Source organism: Microcaecilia unicolor, chromosome 5, assembly GCF_901765095.1.
Source record: "Microcaecilia unicolor chromosome 5, aMicUni1.1, whole genome shotgun sequence".
In the NCBI taxonomy this organism is placed as follows: domain Eukaryota; kingdom Metazoa; phylum Chordata; class Amphibia; order Gymnophiona; family Siphonopidae; genus Microcaecilia; species Microcaecilia unicolor.
Window position 1 is genome coordinate 21,028,424 of NC_044035.1, and position 18,664 is coordinate 21,047,087.

At 45.2% G+C, this 18,664-nt stretch overlaps 1 protein-coding gene across 3 annotated transcripts in view; it reads right to left on the reverse strand.

Annotated features, from left to right (window-relative positions):
- Positions 1 to 18,664, reverse strand: part of ACSL5 (acyl-CoA synthetase long chain family member 5) — a 96,355-nt gene that overhangs the window by 74,805 nt on the left and 2,886 nt on the right. Inside the window, exon 1 of one of the 3 annotated variants that reach the window (XM_030202732.1) lies at positions 16,618 to 16,797. The exons of 1 other annotated variant lie outside the window; for it this stretch is intronic. The gene's annotated coding sequence lies outside the window, so the exon portion shown is untranslated. Of the gene's footprint in view, positions 1 to 10,874; positions 10,895 to 16,617; positions 16,798 to 18,664 lie in introns of those variants that run through there. One more of the 3 variants, XM_030202734.1, reaches the window with a different exon arrangement.

An 18,664-nucleotide genomic window follows, 5' to 3' on the forward strand; every position in this document is an offset into this window, starting at 1 on the left:
CGCCCAGCTCACAACTTGGCGAATAAAACATGGACGTCTAATTTTTTCGAAAATACGCTTGGGTCCGCCCCTTCACGGACCCGTTCTCGGAGATAAACGCCCATGGAGATAGGCGTTTCTGTTCGATTATGCCCCTCCATATGTCCCACCTACGTTTACACCCTATAATGTCTATTAAGATGTCTTATTCTGCATTATGTCGACATTGTAAGTAGCATATGATGCCATCATATGTACTGCCATATGGATATTTTTTCTGCTGAAATTGTCTATTGCCTATGTCCAGATTGTTTGTGCTGTATACCACTTTGGGTAAATTTCTTCAAAAGAGCGGTAAATAAATCCTAATAAATAAATAAATAATGTTGACGCACTGCAATGAGCACATGAGCTGGAGGAGGAGAAGATGTTTTATTTGCTGCTAATTGTGCTGTTCACTTGTTTTGCATGTTCAGACCCATCCAGTTGTGAACATCAACATTAATTAACACATGACACCCTGGCTAGTGTGTCTCAGCATTGACTTCTTAATTATTTTAATTCACAATTTGGATTGGTCTCCTGATTATAGAGAAAATGATGGTCTAGGAACATAGACAAGGAAAGTGAGACCTCAAAGTTCTGTTTTTTAATATTTTGCAGTCTTAAATTTGTGTCATTGTGAAGATGGAGGAAAAGACTTCAGTATTGCTTATGGCTAAATAACATTTTCTTCAGGCATATAGCTCATTTCCACCATCAGTCAAAAACTTCCTCATCCCTTCTCTTGTATGTTTTTTCTCTTTTTTATGTGTTTTTTGTAAGTTTATATGTCATATATATACATCAGTTCTCTTTATATTCACTCAATATTATTTTCATACATATGCAAATGTATCTGCTGTGTCGGCAATGCTGTACAGAGGTAAGCTACTACTACTACTTATCATTTCTAAACCGCTACAAGACGTACGCAGCGCTGTACACTTGAACATGAAGAGACAGTCCCTGCTCGACAGAGCTTACAATCTAATTAGGACAGACAAACAGGACAAACAAGAGCTAAGGGAATATTAAAATGATAAAATAAGGGTTCTGAACAAGTGAATAAAGGTTAGGAGTTAAAAGCAGCATCGAAAGGGTGGGCTATTAGCATAGAATTGAAGGCGGCCAGAGATGGAGCTTGCCGTACCGGCTCAAGAAGTCTATTCCAGGCATATGATGCAGCAAGATAAAAGGAACGGAGCCTGGAGTTAGCAGTGGAGGAGAAGCTCTAAGTTTCCATCAATCCCTCCACGCATCCGATATTTCCCTTAGCTGTCAGATGCGTGGAGAGATTGATGGAAACTTAGCGCAGTGGTTATATAAGGTGGCTCCTGAAGAAGAATAAAGCGAAACGTAGCACCTCCGTAGAACATCGCTACACAGCAGATTCAGATATTGTTGAGCTAAGCTAAGTTATCCCATTTGCATATGTATGAAAATGCTATTGAGTGAGTATACAAAGAACTGATATATATAGAAGACATATAAACATACAAAAAATACATTAAAAAAAAGAAAAAAAATATACAAGAGAAGGAAGGAGGAGGTTTTTGACTGATGCCTGAAGAAAATGCTATTTAGGCAGAAGCAATACTGAAGTCTTTTCCTCCATCTTCACAATGACACAAATTTAAAGGGCCCATTTACTAAAGACTTGGCGCACAGCAACGGGCTTGCTGATTGCCACTCTGGTAGCCTGGTTGTAGTTCCCACCCCCAGCGTGCGTCATTTCCGGCACTACAGGGGTTTTTTGATTTTTATAGCGCCAGAACTTAGCCAGCAGTATTCGGGCAGCGCCACGCACTGCCCAGTTACCGCTGCGTTAGCGTGGGAGCCTCTACCGCCATCTCAGTGGGCGGTGGTAAGTGTTCCTCACTGAAATGGCCATGCAGTAAGTGGTTCATTTATCACACGGCCATTTCATTTTGTCAAAAATGGACAGCCTTTTACCCACTGTGGTAAAAGGAGGACTCAGAGCACGTCAAAAACACGCACTGATGCCAGCGCAGTCCCACTTTTACCGCAGCTTAGTAAAAGGAGCTCTAATTGGTTGGTTTATTGTGAGGTTTAAGTCTATTAACCTTTTTGGGTTTGAGTTTTTATATTTTGCAGCACAGTTTTGAAACTAACAAGGCCACTCAAGGAAGTCTACTTCCACGTGGACTACGTGGTCCCACGTGGACTACTACAGTAGCATTTTCATAGGCTGTAAGGTCCAAATCTTGAAGAATCTTCAGACTGCCCAAAACACGGCAGCCAGACTCATTTTTGGTAAATCACGATTTGAGAGTGCAACACCCCTTCGTGAACGACTTCACTGGTTCCCTATTAGAGAACGAATAAACTTCAAGGTCTGCACTTTGATTCACAGGATCATCCATGGAGACTCCCCGAGTTACATGACCAACTTGATCGACCTACCCACCAGAAACACTTCAGAATCCTCTCGAAATTACCTTGACCTGCACTATCCCAACTGCAAAGGTCTCAAATACAAATCTCCGTTTGATTCCAACTTCTCCTTCAAAGGTAGTCAACTCTGGAACGCTCTACCCAGACCCATCCATTCTATCAAAGACTACCTACCCTTCAGAAAATCTCTGAAAACCCATCTATTCAAGGAAGCTTACCCAAACGCCACATCCTAACCCTATTATCCCATCTATTCATCACCTGATCCTGCAACTACGGCTATAACTCATATCACACCTCCTCCAATTTTCCCTATACTTACCCTGACCTTTCCTCTGATTATCTCTGTGTAGTCTAAAACTAGCTCTTAATAATATTAATATTATTAATAATAATATTACCTATCCACACATCTCCATTACTCTGCTAAGATTTACCTGTTTTTCTCTATACTTTGCTTGTAATCCTATTACTATGTAAGCCGCATTGAACCTGCTATGAGTGGGAAAGTGCGGAGTACAAATGTAACAAATAAATAAATAAATAAAGTCTGATGTCTACCATTTCAGATTCCAGAAGGGTAACATCCAAACCCTGGAAGTCATGCTTACAACACTACAAAAAGACTCTGGAGAAGGTTCCACCATGTAAGTTTACAAGATGACATGGATAAATGAATAGAAATTTCAGAGGTAGAAAGGCGAAAAGAGGTGTTTCATAGATGCTATATCTGTGTGTGCACCAAACAAACTGCTCGAGCACTGTAATCACAACACTCCAAAAGAGCATGTCTCAATTAATACTTGGAAAAAAATACTTCTGATAACAAATACGCTCAAAACGCTTAGGATCCCTTTTAACGTGCTGTCAAATCGGAGCGTACTGTGTTTTAACATGGGAGTTTCCTGCATGCAAAGTCCAGATCTAAAGTGGCATATTTTTAGGGCTTTTTTCCTTTTTTTTTTTTTTTAATATTTGCAGGTTGTTCACTAATGTTCCTATTGGTGCATGGCACCTGCTAAAAATGAATAAGGGGAGCACATACCACATCCTAGTTAGGAAGTACTTACATGCTTCTGTGGGTTCATCTTTTTAGATTGCTTTTTGTGCATTTACAGTGTTACATACGTGGAGGGGCATAATCGAACGGGGCGCCCGAGTTTTCATGAGGGCGTCCTCGCAGGACGTCCCCGCGAAGTGGCGGGGCAACCCGCATTATCGAAACAAGATGGGCGTCTATCTTTCGTTAATACGGTGGGGACGCCCAAATCATGAAATTTAGGTCGACCTTAGAGATGGTCGTCCTTAGGTTGTTTTTGAGATGGTCGTCCCCGGTTTTCGGCGATAATGGAAACCGAGGACGCCCATCTCAAAAATGAACAAATCCAAGCCATTTGGTCGTGGGAGGAGCTAGCATTCGTAGTGCACTGGTCCCCCTGACATGCCAGGACACCAACCGGGCACCCTAGGGGGCACTGCAGTGGATTTCAGAAAAAGGTCCCAGGTGCATAGTTCCCTTACCTTGGGTGCTGAGCCCCCCAAACCCCACTTCCCACAACTGTACACCACTACCATAGCCCTTAGGGATGAAGGGGGCAACTACATGTGGGTACAGTGGGTTTGTGGTGGGTTTTGGAGGGCTCACATTTACCACCACAAGTGTAACAGGTAGGGGGGTGGGCCTGAGTCTGTCTGCCTGAAGTACACTGCACCCACTAAAACTGCTCCAGGTACCTGCATACTGCTGCGATGGACCTGGGTATGGCATTTGAGACTGGCATAGAGCCTGGCGAAAAAGTATTTTTAAAGGGGTTTTTTTGAGGGTGGGAGGAGTTTAATGACCACTGGGGGAGTAAGGGGAGGTCATCCCCGATTCCCTCTGGTGGTCATCTGGTCAGTTTGGGTACCTTTTTGAGGCTTGGTCGCAAGAAAAAATGGACCAAGTAAAGTTGGCCAAGTGCACGTCAGGGACGCCCTTCTTTTTTCCATTATCGGCCGAGGATGCCCATCCCTTAATCACGTCCCAGTCCCGCCTTCGCTATGGTGCCAACACGCCCCCGTGAACTTTGGTTGTCCCCGCGACGGAAAGCAGTTGAGGATGCCCAAAATCGGCTTTCGATTATGCCGATTTGGGTGACCCTGAGAGGACACCCATCTCCTGATTTGTGTTGGAAGATGGGCGCTGTTCTCTTTCGAAAATAAGCCTGATAGGGATCTTTTTACTAAGCAGCGCTAAAAAGAGTCCTCACTATGTCCTGCGCAAGTCTTTTCCGCATGCTAAGGCTTCTTTTAGCGCTGCCGGGAAATGACCAATTTTTCTATTTCATCAATAATGGCCACATGCTAATTTTCCCATTAGCGCATGAGCACTTACCGACACCTATTATGTAGGCAGTATGGGCTCACATGATAACCATATGCTAATCGATTAGCGTGCAGCAATGTAGCGGCATGAACTGATTAGCGTAAAACATGCCTTCTCTCTGCTCCCAGATCCGCCCCAACACTAAAAAATAAGAACGATTTTTTAGCATGTGGGTAGCGCAAGCACATGCATAAAGTACCACGGGACGTGTGAGCATGCCCCACGGTAGAGCGTTTTAACCTGTGGTAAGCACGCATTAGTGCTTCCGGAAGCTTAGTAAAAGGTGTGTTTTAACTGCGTGCTTGTCCAACAAAATTTTTTTTTTTGCAGTCTTGAAATTTTTTATTAATTTTACCCAGAGAACGAGTGACGAGGGCTGCCGCCCCTATCCAAATAGAAGTGATATTCCGGAGATCTAACCAGATAAAGTAATCCAAACACAAGATCTGGAGGACATGTGGACAAAATTTTAAAATCAATTATGTTTTAAGCCGTTTACGAAAGGATTGATGATTCCTTTCAAACCTCATTTTTAAGGAAGTTTAATTCATTCCTTAACAGTTTGATAAACAAAAGTCTGTGTATCCAGATAAATGCTATGGAATATGTTGCATAAGATGATAACATGTAGGTCTAATTTAATTGTTTCTTGACCCAACACTCCCTTCCTCTCTGTCACCTTCTTATCACTCTGGCAACATATTTAACCCCTGCCCTTATCCTATTGTGTTCACACCACCATTACAAAGTCATCAGTGACTCATGTCTAATACTCAGGAAAGGTCATCTTTTGTTCTGTACTGTTCATTTGGTTTTGACTGAAGGGAGTGTAACATCTCAAAAGCTAATCATGAATTGTATGTAGCTCAATCAAAAGGTACCACCTTCCAGAGGTGGCCAGTTCAAATCCCACTGCTGCTCCTTGTGATCTTGGGCAAGTCACTTAACCCTCCATTTGCCTCGGGTACAAACTTAGATCGTGAGCCCTCCTGGGACAGAGAAATATCCAGAGTACCTGAATGTAACTCACCTTGAGCTGCTACTGAAAAAGGCGTGAGCAAAATCTAAATAAATATATGGAATGTTACTACTATTGAAGATTCTACATGGAATGTTGCCACTTTTTGAGATTCTGGAATGTTGCTACTATTTGAGATTCGAGATGGACTGTTGCTAGTGGAGGAGTGGCCTAGTGGTTAGAGCACCGGTCTTGACATCCAGTGGTGGCTGGTTCAAATCCCACTGCTGCTTCTTTTGATCTTGGGCAAGTCACTTAACCCTCCATTTGCTTCAGGTACAAACTTAGATTGTGAGCCCTCCTGGGACAGAGAAATATCCAGAGTACCTGAATGTAGCTCACCTTGAGCTACTACTGAAAAAGGTGTGAGCAAAATATAAAATATACATTTTTTGTTTATTGAATTTCTAAGCATCAACCAAGAAGAACCGTTTGGACAATTCACGACGTTAGACTGACAATTCCTATAAAGTCTACATGTCGATTAAATAAGACTTTTAACAGGACTATATTATGAATGGGCTCTGAAACTCTGTGCCATTAAATATCAGTTATATCAAATTATCATACTGATGATCAGAAGCAAAAGCGGGTGCTAGAGGCCAATAGCCCGATGATCAGAGCTGGCGAGCACATGTAACAATGCCCTTGCTGGCTCTGACTGTGAATTGCATGCAAATGCATGAAAACAAGGTCTCCCACATTCCTCCCTCACGATCATTAGGCAGTGCGCCAAACAAGGGTGCTGCTCCTGCTGCAAACCCTACGCCAGCTTGGAGCTGGTGTTACGGTTTGCCAGCAAGGGAGGAAGGGGGAGACCCAATGAAGAGGTTTGACAGCCTGCCCCCCTCCCAAACACAAGATCTGGAGGACATGTGGACCTCCAAGCCCCTCACCCACAAAATACAAAAACACTGGTGGTGCAGTGGGACCACTATCCCTCTCTCCCTTTCTCCTCCCTAGTGGCCTACCTCTTCATAGTAGTACTTGCAGGAGGGACAGACTAGCCCTCACTCCTCTTCTGGTGCCTCCTCAAAATGGTGGTGCCATGCCCTGCCTGTTGCATTCTGGGATGTGTTAGGTGGGGCATAAGTTCCATACAAGGGTTTAGCCCCACCCAGTGCATTCCAGGATGCACTGGGCAGGGTAGGGCGCTGATATTTTGAGGAGGCGCCTTATGAGGAGGGAGGGAGCACTAGTCCCTCCCTCCTCCAACTACTATCATAAAGGTAGGCCTCTGAGGTGGGGTTGGGCACCGGAGGGGGGGGGAAGGAGTGATGGTTTGACAGGTCGGAGAGAAAATCCCAGACCCACTTCTGCTGTTTGGCAAGTTCTGGCTTTTGAGAGCATAGGTGGCGGTAACTGCTCCCCTCACATGGCCATTGTGATAAAAGCAATCTTACCTGCTGAGGTAAAAAGGGCCACAGGCCCTGAACTAATGGTCCCCGCCACTAGTGCAGGGCCTGTTTTACCACAGCTTGGTAAAAGGACCCCTAAGTGCGATAATTCAGCACTTAACCGGCCATGGCTTACCGAATAAAGGGGCCCTTTTACTAAGGCACTACCGAATGCTATAAAAACAACGCACGACCTGGCAGCCTTCCGGAAATTACTAAAGACTAACCTGTTCAAAGAGACTTACCAAAAGGATCCTTCATAAATGACCGGACATCAAAACTTTATCAGAACAAGTTAACATTGAACTCTTTTATTTGGTTACTTTAATCACATTGTCATTACTGAACATTATACATTACCCTTGATCTCAAGTACCTGAAATGAATTGTATATCTAATTACTTCTAATTTACTTTATATTTTCTGTACTTTAATTGCAATAATATTCTGTACTTCTCATTCCGGAAATGGCGATCGCCATTACGGCATGGTGTAAGCCACATTGAGCCTGTAAAGAGGTGGGAAAATGTGGGATACAAATGCAGCAAATAAATAAATAAAAGGCACGATAGGCCTAATGCAGGTCTACTGTGTTGTAAAAGGGCACTACCGCGAGATGCGCTGAGGCATCCCATGGTAGTTTGACCATCAGCGTGCTACTCCTGCGTTAAATATATATATATATTTTTTTGCAGTGGAAGGCGTGTCTGGGGCAGAGAGTAGGTGTGCATGTGTTAATTGGGTAGCGTAGGCACATTAGCGCATGCTATCCAATTAGCAGAGGTGGCAGTAAGAGCTCCTAGCGGTAATGGCTATACAGTATGGGGGAAATTAGCATATGGCCATTACAACCCCCCCCCAAATGCGGCCATTTAACTGCCATGCTAAAAGTGGCCACAGCCCGTGGGAAACCCACGTTGGCCACTTTTTAACGCAACTTTAGCAAAAGACCCCAAAGATAGGGCTAACTTTTATGCGGTCCAATTTATGTGGTTACCTTGGCCAGTTAAGGTCTGAATATTGACGTTTAACTGGCCAAATGCCAGCTCCGCCTCCCAGAAACGCCCCCAAAATAGCTGGTTTTCAGTTCAGAGCTAACTGGTTATTTTCAGTTAAGTGCTGCTGAAAATGACCGGTTAGCCACAAATGGGCAATTTAATTGGCCAGTTAAATAAATCGTCTTGAATATCAACTCCTTTGTTCATAAAGTTCTGGTCGAAAAATAGTGCCTGCTATTTTGAAAATTGTGTGCAAATATTTTGTCAGGTTAGCACACTGCCCTCGAAATGTATATAAAAGTGAACACACATCACCAGCCGAGGGTACAATAAGAGTGTTATCTAGAAAGATAGATTGATAAGCAAAATTGCAAAGGCCACATGTGTGTGTTTATTTGACAAAGCTTGTCACAGGGTTCTCAGCAGGATATGTGAAAGAGAAAATGACAGACATGCTGAAAACAGCCGCTCTGTTCCGACCTCCTTGAAGGCCACTGATGTGATCAACGGTCACATCTAAAGTCATCAGAATCAAGGTGCAAAGGCCTGATGTTTATCAGGGAGCATTGCTGTTGTGAAATGGAACAAGAATAGATATATTTACCATCCTGTCCGGTTTCTGGTGCCTTCCATGACTAAAAAAAATATCTGTGTAAGCGTTAGGGGTCTGCAGGGCAAACATTTTCATTCCGTTTAGTTTTCTATGCTGTTTTCTGGATTTTAAGGTTTGCTTTATTTATTTAACTTCTGTTTCAGACAATGCTGTGAATCTTGTGCACTATTATACATTATTAATGAGACAGAAAAGAAACAGAATTTTTTTTGGGGGGTGGGGGGGGGGGGGGGGTTATCCTGTCATTTTGAGCTAAAAACAAAATGAACTGACATCATTTCAAATGAATGCACAACCCTACTAAAAATTTTAAATAAGAATAAAGGAACCCAACTCCACATCATCTTAATGCAAGTGCTTTCTTCTTCCAGGTCCACAGAGATACCTGGTTACCCAGATCCAGGCTGGAGATTTTGGGACAGTCCTGGATTTCTGACCACTTCATTAGGGGACCTGCAGCACTGATAGCATGGTGAGGCACTACAAATCCCACACTGCATTGCAATGTAAGGTCAAAACCGTCTCCAGCCTGCAACAGGATAACTTGGCATTTCTGGGTCTAGTCACTCAAACTGTCTGAACACAAGCCAGTGCATTTTAATACAGATGTTGTGAGCTTAATTGCATGTCTTATGAGATGCGAGCCCAATCCTAATGGAATCCAAACCTGATTATCTGTCAGCATGCATTGGGATAATAAGAATGGGGTTAACATCTCAGGGTGATATAAGTACATAAGTAATGCCACACTGGGAAAGAGCCCAGCATCCTGTCCACGACAGCAGCCAATCCAGGCCAAGAGCACCTGGCAAGCTTCCCAAACGTACAAACATTCTATACATGTTATTCCTGGAATTGTGGATTTTTCCCAAGTCCATTTAGTAGTGATTTATGGACTTGTCCTTTAGGAAACCGTCTAACCCCTTTTTAAACTCTGCTAAGCTAACCGCCTTCACCACGTTCTCCGGCAACGAATTCCAGAGTTTAATTATGCGTTGGGTGAAGAAATATTTTCTCCGATTTGTTTTAAATTTACTACACTGTAGTTTCATCGCATGCCCCTAGTCCTAGTAGTTTTGGAAAGCGTGAACAGACGCTTCACATCCACCTGTTCCATTCCACACATTATTTTACATACATCTATCATGTCTCCCCTCAGCCGTCTCTTCTCCAAGCTGAAAAGCCCTAGCCTCCTTAGTCTTTCTTCATAGGGAAGTCATCCCATCCCCGCTATCATTTTAGTCGCCCTTCGCTGCATCTTTTCCAATTCTACTATATCTTTCTTGAGATGCGGCAACCAGAATTGAACACAATACTCAAGGTGTGGTCGCACCATGGAGCGATACAATGGTATTATAACACCCTCACACCTGTTTTCCATACCTTTCCTAATAATATCCAACATTTTATGGAGACAGGTTGGCATATCTACACCTCCCATGCCAATGTGCTCTACTCTGAGCTGTCCTGCAGGCAGAAGGATTGGCCCAGCATGTACTGGAATGGGAAATTTGAAGACCAGGACTAAAGCAGCAAATCATGAGGACATGGAACTGGGTTTCCGGTTTTGTACCTTCAAGTCAGTAAAAGTGTCCTCATGCATTGTAATAAATCTGCATTTACCGCACACAACCAGCTTTACAGACGAGGATTTAAAAAAAAAAATTACAAGAGCAGAAGGCACTTAAATTTGGACAGCTATCCAGAACCAGAAGCCCTAGGAAAGGCAAACAGCGAAGCCTGATGAGTAAAGATGACCTTTGGAATACTTTTAATTTTCTGTTTATTCAGCATGAGGTCAGGGCTGTCACCAAGAGGGGACTATCTGGGTTCAGAACCAGACCTCTCTTTCAACTCTTTGACAAAGCTACGAATCCAGTTTCAGAGGGAAGGGCGGTGATGCGGCTCGAAACATTTGATACTGGTGCTGTGGAGGTGAAGAAGAGTGTGTCAGTGTCCCCAAATGTGCAAATTTAGTCAGTAAATATGCAGATCTCCAAAGGGTTTGTTGACTTCTCCTATCTCCGTTTTCTGAATGAACTCTCACCTGTTCCCTGATGAGAAGAGTAGTCTCTGCTGCATAGAGCTGACGCTATTTTGGCCTCCTACATTACCAAACATGAGACAGAACATTTTACTTAAAAAAAAAAAAAAAAACGAAAACCAAAACAACAAAAACCAGGAACAGAAAGTTTGGAGCAGTGAGTTTGTTGTATCCCAGACTGACACTCCAGAGCACAATTTTCCTAAAGGTGCTCTATTTAAGCGCCGATTATAGAATACGCTATCTCAACGCCTAAAACTATGTGCATCCATTTAGACCAATTAAAATGTGGCGTAAATCCCGGCATGTAGATTTAGGCACACTGGACTATATTCTATAACTATGCATGTAAATTTTGGAACGCCCACAAAATGCCCATTTCCCTGCCCATAACCACGCCCCTTTTTGCCTTCACGCATTACAGAATATGTTTAGTGAGTTGTGCGTGTAAATTCTAATCGGTGCCAATTAGTTCTCATTATTGCTTGTTAAGTGCTGTTATCAGAGCTCATAAGCTTGTTAAGTTGAATGCATTGTTATAATCTCTAGGTGCGCTTTATAGAATCTGGAGCATAGCGGCCCTTGAGGCTCCCAGTAGACTATCAGGCTTATTTTCAAAAGAGAAGGGCGCCCATCTTTCGACACAAATCGAGAGATGGGCGTCCTTCTTCCAGGGTCGCCCCAATCGGCATAATCGAAAGCCGATTTTGGGCGTCCTCAACTGCTTTCTGTCGCGGGGATGACCAAAGTTCACAGGGGCGTATCGGAAGCGTAGTGAAGGCGGGACTGGGGCATGCCTAACTCATGGGCATCCTCGACCAATAATGGAAAAAAGAAGGGCGTCCATGACGAACACTTGGCCGACTTTACTTGGTCCTTTTTTTTTTACGACCAAGCCACAAAAATGTACCCTAAATGACCAGATGACCACTGGAGGGAATCGGGGATGACCTCCCCCTACTCCCCCAGTGGTCACTAACCCCCTCCCACCCAAAAAAAATTAATATTTTTTCCAGCCTCTATGCCAGCCTCAAATATCATACCCAGCTCCATGACAGCAGTATGCAGGTCCCTGGATCAGTTTTAGTGGGTACTGCAGTGCACTTCTGGCAGGCGGACCCAGGCCCATCCCCCACCCACCTATTAAACTTGTGGTGGTAAATGTGAGCCCTCCAAACCCCACCAGAAACCCACTGTGCCCACATCTAGGTGCCCTCCTTCATCCCTAAGGGCTAAGGTAGTGGTGTACAGTTGTGGGGAGTGGGTTTGGGGGGGGGGGGGTCAGCACACAAGGTAAGGGAGCTATGCACCTGGGAGCTTTTTATGAAGTCCACTGCAGTGCCTCCTAGGGTGGTATCCTGGCATGTGAGAGGGACCAGTGCACTACGAATGCTGGCTCCTCCCATAACCAAATGGCTTGGATTTGGTCGTTTCTGAGCTGGGCGTCCTCGGTTTCCATTATTGCCGATAATCAGAAACGACCAAATCTAGGGATGACCATCTCTAAGGACGACCTAAATGTCAAGATTTGGGTGTCCCTCCACATCACCTTCGTTACCTATGCATGGGTCACAAGTATGGGCTAGGAATTATCGATGGTGTTGTGCTGGGAGCCTGATCAGATAAAAGCAAGGGAGGAAAAGCCTCCCATAATAAGAAGACAAGTCCCTCCAAAGGAAACAGTACGTTAGAAAAACAGATGAATTTGCGTGAGCTGAAAACCACTTGTGCAAAGGAAGCAGTAAGACACTTTTGCACAGAACAGCTCGAGCAAAAAACTTGCACATTCTCTGTTTTCGGTGAATTTTTTTTTTTTCCGTGTCCTGAAATTGTTGGAAGCTAATGGCATGGCATGCTCAAGAGAAGTGTTCTTTTAAAAGGCTCCCGCAAGTGAACTGACTTGCAACGTATTCAAGGTCTCCTTATGGACTTGTGGCCGTCACTAAAATTCCAGCCTCTTTTGATCCTAGAACTGCACATCCCAAATCTATTCTCAAAACCTCCCAACCAGTCTGATTTTCTGGAGATCCACAGTGAATATGCAGGTGAAATATTTCATAGATTGGGGGCCCAATATATGCAGATTTCTCTTATACATATTCATTGCGAATGTGCTGAAAATCAGACTGTGGGCTTATTGTTTTCCCCCTCTAAATCCTTTTCTATCAGGCCATTCTGTACCCCTGTATTTAAAACTACAGTAACTGGTAAAAATACGATGGATGTTAATTGGCTCTTGCTTCATAATCTTTGTTCACTGTCCAGCTTCTGCTTGCTTTTTTTTTTTTTGTTACATTTGTACCCCGCGCTTTCCCACTCATGGCAGGCTTAATGCGGCTTTCATGGGGCAATGGAGGGTTAAGTGACTTGCCCAGAGTCACAAGGAGCTGCCTGTGCCTAAAGTGGGAATGGAACTCAGTTTCTCAGTTCCTCAGGACCAAAGTCCACCACCCTAACCACTAGGCCACTCCTCCACTGTTGCTACTATTTGAGATTCTACATGGAATGTTGCTATTCCACTAGCAACATTCCATGTAGAAGTCGGCCCTTGCAGATCACCAATGTGGCCGCGCAGGCTTCTGCTTCAGTGAGTCTGACGTCCTGCACGTACATGCAGGACGTCAGACTCACAGAAACAGAAGCCTGCGCAGCCTTCTACATGGAATGTTGCTAGTGGAATAGCAACATTCCATGTAGAATCTCCAATAGTAGCAACATTCCATGTAGAATCTCCAATAGTATCTATTTTATTTTTGTTACATTTGTACCCTGCGCTTTCCCACTCATGGCAGGCTCAATGCGGCTTACATGGGGCAATGGAGGGTTAAGTGACTTGCTCAGAGTCACAAGGAGCTGCCTGTGCCTGAAGTGCGAATCGAACTCAGTTCCTCAGTTCCCCAGGACCAAAGTCCACCACCCTAACCACTAGGCCACTCCTCCACTGTTGCTACTATTTGAGATTCTACATGGAATGTTGCTATTCCACTAGCAACATTCCGTGTAGAAATCGGCCCTTGCAGATCACCAATGTGGCCGCGCAGGCTTCTGCTTCTGTGAGTCTGATGTCCTGCACATACGTGCAGGACGTCAGACTCACAGAAACAGAAGCCTGCGCAGCCTTCTACATGGAATGTTGCTAGTGGAATAGCAACATTCCATGTAGAATCTCCAACAGTATCTATTTTATTTTTGTTGTACCCTGTGCTTTCCCACTCATGGCAGGCTCAATGCAGCTTACATGGGGCAATGGAGGGTTAAGTGACTTGCCCAGAGTCACAAGGAGCTGCCTGTGCCTGAAGTGGGAATCAAACTCAGTTCCTCAGGACCAAAGTCCACCACCCTAACCACTAGGCCACTCCTCCACTTGAATAACTTTGTACAACTGCTATAAACTAATGTAGCATTCATGCAGTGGTGTGCTGGAGCGGGCTCTCACAGGCTCGCGAGAGCCGTTTGTTAAGTTTTTAAGAATTTTGGGAGCCGGTTGTTAAAGTAGGCCTCCCCATGGCTACTTTAACAACTGACTCCCAAAATGTGGACTTGGGCCCCCTCCTGAATTCTCTTTTACATTGCTGGCAGTGATGCTGGCCCCACCAGCCAAGTAAATAGACTGCTGCTGCTCCCTGCTCCTTGTTTCTGTCTCTGAGCATCAGGCTGAAACTTTTCATGCAAGCGCAAGAAGGTTCCATCATGCTGCTCAGAGCCAGAAACAAGCAGCAGAGAATGGTGGCAGTCCATTTATTGGCTGGTGGGGCTCGGCAAAGGTATGCCTAGCGTGCCCGCACAAGGGAGGGGAGAGAGAGGCATGTATTCCCCCCCCCCCCCTACACACACACAAAATTTCAGGGCCGGCTATGCCCGGAGAGAGAGCCCGTTGTTAAAAAATATACCAGCACACCCCTGCATTCATGTATTATCTGCAATATATTCCCTTAGTCTCAACTATCTATGAAATAATCATCAACTGAGCACTCAGTTCTGTGGATAATCGTTGACAAATATGTCCTAACCGATAACTCAATTGTACAGCAATGCAACTGTTCACACCCCATATATGTACAGTTTAGGGATGTACGGTGAGGAAGGGGCCGAGTGGTTACAGGGGTTAAGCTCTAATTCTGCAACCGTGGCTCCTTGTAGCCCTGGGCAAAAATATTCAGGAAAACAGTTGCCCGATTATTCCGTGTCACCTAGGGCAAGCTGAGCCAGTCCTGGCTTTTTCTACAAAAGAATCGAAGCTGAATTTCCCCTTTCCCCTAGTCCAGGGGTGGGCAACCTCGGTCCTCAAGGGCTGCAACGGAATTGGGTTTTCAGGATTCCCCCAATGAATATGCATACGATCTATTTCCATGCACTGCCTCCATTGTATGGAAATAGATCTCATGCATATTCGTTGGGGAAATCCCGAAAGCCCAACTGGGTTGCAGCCCTCGAGAACCGAGGTTGCCCACCCCTGCCCTAGCCCGTGCATGCAGAGCAGATTTCAGATTGTCCTAGGTGACACTTTATCTCTCATTGCCTCAGGTACCCTTTGGGGGTAAGCTCTTTTTCGTAGGGACCTTTTTTTTACTTGAATATTTATCTGCATTGTGCAGTGGAGGAGCAGCTTAGCAGTTAAAACCAGAGAACTACTACTACTACTACTACAAATCATTTCTATAGCGCTACCAGTCGTACGCAACGCTTCACAATTGAACATGAAGAAAAGACAGTCCCTGCTCAAAAGAGCTTACAATCTAAAGCAGGACAGACATACAGATAAGGGTAGGACAGACAGATAGGACACATAGGAATGATTCTAAATGGAATGTTGCTACTATTGGAGATTCTATTGCTACTATTTGAGATTCTACATGGAATGTTAATGTTGCTATTCCGCTAGCAGCATTCCATGTAGAAGCCTGCCCTTGCAGATCAGCAACGCGGCCGCGCAGGCTTCTGTTTCTGTGAGTCTGACGTCCTGCACGTCAGACTCACAGAAACAGAAGCCTGCGCAGCCGCGTTGCTGATCTGCAAGGGCAGGCTTCTACTACTACTACTATAAATCATTTCTATAGCGCTACCAGTCGTACGCAACGCTTCACAATTGAACATGAAGAAAAGACAGTCCCTGCTCAAAAGAGCTTACAATCTAAATCAGGACAGACAGACAGGACCAATAAGGGATAAGGGTAGGACAGACAGAAGGACACATAGGGAAAGGGATTATTGACGAGAGGAAGACAAGGTTACGAGCAAGTGACAAGCTAGGAGTCAAAAGCAGCAGCAAACAGGTAGGCCTTTAGCCCGGATTTGAAGGCAGCCAGGGACAGAGCTACCAGGGTTCAAATTCCCTTGGGCAAGTCACTTAATTCTCCATTTCCTCAGGTACAAACTTAGAGTGTAAACCCTCTGGGGGGAGAGAGAAATACCTGAATGTAACTTGCCTTGAACAACTACTGGAAAGGTACGAGTTAAATAATAACAAAAGGAGGCACTGCACAGCTTCATATAGAAATGAGAAATATTATGATTATTTACTAATCTAGTGTTGTTGCCTTGACAACCAGAGTTCAAATTGACTTGAAATTTCAATATCTCTGTCAATGGCCGAAAAATCTGTCATGCACCTTTAATTATGCAGCTGAAATATCTCCTATATGTGCCAATGATTTGATAAAAAGACTCTCTCAACACATTTAGATGGAGAAAATCATCAGTATGAGGTTAAGGTGAAAATCCAGCGCGGGAGCTTTGGTCATCATACCTTTATATTCCAGTGAGAGATCTGATCTAGGATTCCTTCCTGGGTCTGTCTGCTGCGGCTGCTCCAGGGAGGGGGGGGGTACGTGAGAGATTGCTCCTCTCACGACAGCTCCTGCGACAGGACTGTGCCCGGATCGCTGGGCTGTGCTGCTTTAATAAAATCCCCCACACTGTACCCGAAGCAAATCTTTGAACTTTTACTGTAACAGGTTCAAAGGTAGGAGTCGTTTGAGCCAATAACAGCCAGCGATGTGAGGCTAGAAGTGGCCGTTTAACAAAAAGTTAATTTCAAGGCTCTTGTGCAATTGCCTGCACAAAGAGCAGTGACACCTGACAGTGCAAATATCAGAGCTCCGGTGTGGGTTACACACTATATACAGGGTTAAACTCCAAGGCAAGGCGTGTAGTCTGTTGTATGCAAACATACTGCAATGATTCCCAGCAGTGTCACTTCCTAAGATCAGGGTCCACCAAGACTTCTGGAAAAAAAATTAGGATGACTCCCCCCCCCCCTTCCCCCACACACTGAGCTACCAACCAGCTTATTTTCGAAAGAGAAGGCCGGCCATCTTCCGACACAAAGCGGCCATCTCTCAAGTCCGGCGAAATCGGCATAATCGAAAGCTGATTTTGGCCGGCCTCAACTGCTGTCCATCGCGGAGCTGGCCAAACTTCAAGGGGGCATGTCGGAGGCGGGACGGGGGCGTTGTTAACACATGGCCGCCCTCGGCCGATAATTGGAAAAGAAAGCCGGCCCTGACGAGCATTTGGCCGACTTTACTTGGTCCACTTATTTTTAGGACCAAGCTTCAAAAAAATGTCCAAACTGACCAGATGACCACCGGAGGGAATCGGGGATGACCTCCTCGTACTCCCCCAGTGGTCACCAACCCCCTCCCACCCTAAAAAAAAAATTAAAAACATTTTTTTGCCAGCCTCTATGCCAGCCTCAAATGTCATACCCAGCTCCATGACAGCAGTATGCAGGTCCCTGGAGCAGTTTTTAGTGCGTGCAGTGCACTTCAGGCAGGTGGATCCAGGCCCCTCCCCCCACCTGTTACACTTGTGGTGGTAAATGGGAGCCCTCCAACCCCCCCACCCAAAACCCACTGTACCCACATCTAGGTGCCCCCCCTTCATCCCTAAGGGCTATGGTAGTGGTGTACAGTTGTGGGGAGTAGGCTTTGGGGGGGCTCAGCACCCAAGGTAAGGGAGTTATGTACCTGGGAGCAATTTTTGAAGTCCACTGCAGTGCCCCCTACGGTGCCAGGTTGGTGTCCTGGCATGTCAGGGGGACCAGTGCACTACAAATGCTGGCCCCTCCCACAACCAGATGCCTTGGATTTGGCCAGGTTTGAGATGGCTGGCCTCGGTTTCCATTATCGGCGAAAACTGATACCGGCCATCTCAAACCCGGCCATCTCTGACATTTGGCCGGCCCCAACCGTATTATCAAAATGAAAGATGGCTGGCCATCTTTTTTGATAATACGGTTCAGGACCGCTGTTTGCGGCGCCGGCCATATAGATGGCCGCCCATGTAGATGGCCGGCGCCGTTCGATTATGCCTCTCCAAGTTGATCTAGTTTCTGGAGGTAGCTTTTGGCTAATATTGATGCTCACTCTAGTTACACCTAGCCGGTTAAGCTTTCATGATATCCATAATGAAAATGCATGAGATAAATTTGCATACAATGGAAATTTATCTCATGCATGTTAATTGTGAGTATCCTGAAAACCAGACTGCCCTGGTTACTACCCCCTAATTCTATAATCTTACATAGTAACACAGTAGAAGGTGGCAGATAAAGACCTATACGGTCCATCCAGTCTGCCCAACAAGATAAACTCATAGCAGGGCCGCCGAGAGGGGGTGGGGGCAAAATTCCCTGGACCTCCAAGGGGGGCCCGGTGCCAGGGTCTCTCTCTCTCTGATGCTCTTGACGGGACCCGGTTGATCGCATCCCGACAGGAGCAGGAGAACGAAAACTCCGGTGCCGGGCCCCCCTTGGAGGCTGGGGAGGACCTGGAGGAGCAGCAGATATAGCA